Below are 1,795 nucleotides of genomic sequence, written 5' to 3'. Positions count from 1 at the left end.
TCTTCTTCTCCAATGATCTTCATTCCCTTGGTGAATTTATCCAGCCACGTGGCTTATATATAATCTGCAGACTGATCTATAATTTCCATCTGCATCCTGGGCCTCTCCCTGGAGTTTCAGCTGCGTATATCTACCTTTGCAATATCTTCACTTAGGTCTCTCATGGGCATCTCAGGCCAAACTCCTAATTTTCCACATTTCAGTAAGCAGCAACTCGATCATCTGATGCTTAGCCTAAAAACCTTGACATCATCTTTGGCTCCTTTCTTTCTCACATCCCACATCAGTAAATTTTGTCACATCTACCTTCAACATATATTCAGATTCTGACCTCTTCCCACCCCCTCTACTGCTACAGTTGTGGTACAAGGGTACGAGTCATTGACATGTAAACATGTCTTTGTTCGAAAATATGTCCCTTTACACAAGTCTCCCCCCAGCTACCACTCAATGCATGGTTAGTTTTCTCTCATTATTTTAGTCTCAGGTCTCTTATAAATTTTTATATTTTATTTATTTATTTTTATGACAAGGCCCTACTCTGTCACCCAGGCTGGAGTGCAATGGCATGATCATACCTCACTATATCCTTCAACTCCTGGGCTCAAGAGAGCCTCCCATCTCAGGCCCCTGAGTAGCTGGAACTACTGGCACGTGCCACCATTCCTGGCTAATTGTTTTAATTTTTTATAGAGATGGGGTCTCTCTATGTTGCCCAGGCTGGTCTTGAACTCCTGGACTCAAGCGATCCTCTTGGCTTGGGCTCCCAAAGTGCTGAAATTACAAATGTGAGTCATCGTGCCCAGCCTCCACTCTCTTTAGAAAGGTCTTCACTGACACACGCATCTGAGATTGCTCCCACTTCACCACTGTCTTTCTCCAGCCATTACACAATTTTTTTTTTTTTTTTTGAGACGGAGTCTCACTCTATTGCCCGGGCTGGAATGCAGTGGCCGGATCTCAGCTCCGCCCGGCTAAAAACTTGAGCTTGGACCACTGGGCTTCCATAGCCGACGAGGATGGGATTCGAACCCACGCGTGCAGAGCACAATGGATTAGCAGTCCATCGCCTTAACCACTCGGCCACCTCGTCTTCAGCCATTACACAATTATATTGCTTCCCTATTTCTTTCTTTTTTTTTTAAACAGCATTTCACTCTTGTTGCCCAGGCTGGAGTGCAGTGGTGTGATCTGCCTCCCGGGTTCAAGCTATTCTCCTGCTTCAACCTCCGCCTCCCGGGTTCAAGTGATTCTCCTGCCTCAGCCTCCCAAGTAGCTAGGATTACAAGCATGCACTATCACACCCAGCTAATTTTGTATTTTCAGTAGAGACAGGGTTTCACTATGTTGGCCAGGCTGGTCTCAAACTCCCGACCTCAGGTGATCCACCCGCCTCGGCCTCCCATAGTGCTGGGATTACAGACATGAGCCACCATACCTGGTCCTGCTTCCCTATTTCTTATCACTTTGTAAAAATTATATTTTACATGTTTATCTGCTTTTTTTTTTTTTTTTTTCCTGCTTCAGTCTTTTAAATGTGTGTAACTTCTATGCTGTGAAGTACCAAGAGCCTGGTAAGGGTTCATTTGTATTATGACTGTCAACAAAAATTTGTTATATTATCAAATAAGTGATCTAGAAAGCCCTTCTGTTTCTAAGAATGTTATATATATCTAAGAATGAATATACGAAAGAATATGAGTGGTTTCCTTAAGCCTCCTGGTGTTGTGATTGGAAGGAAACGAGATAATGGCACGTTGAAAGCACTTTGTCAACTACAAAACATTATCTGAAT

The 1,795-nt window shown here is 43.5% G+C and overlaps 1 non-coding gene across 1 annotated transcript; it reads right to left on the bottom strand.

Annotated features, from left to right (window-relative positions):
- Positions 1-1,011: 1,011 nt before the first annotated feature.
- TRNAS-GCU lies at positions 1,012-1,093 on the bottom strand. Its single transcript has one exon. It is a non-coding gene; the product is annotated as a tRNA-Ser (tRNA).
- Positions 1,094-1,795: the final 702 nt, after the last annotated feature.

This window comes from Colobus angolensis, unplaced genomic scaffold (genome assembly GCF_000951035.1).
Source record: "Colobus angolensis palliatus isolate OR3802 unplaced genomic scaffold, Cang.pa_1.0 Scaffold122, whole genome shotgun sequence".
NCBI lineage: Eukaryota > Metazoa > Chordata > Mammalia > Primates > Cercopithecidae > Colobus > Colobus angolensis.
This window is presented reverse-complemented; position numbering and strand designations above follow the sequence as displayed.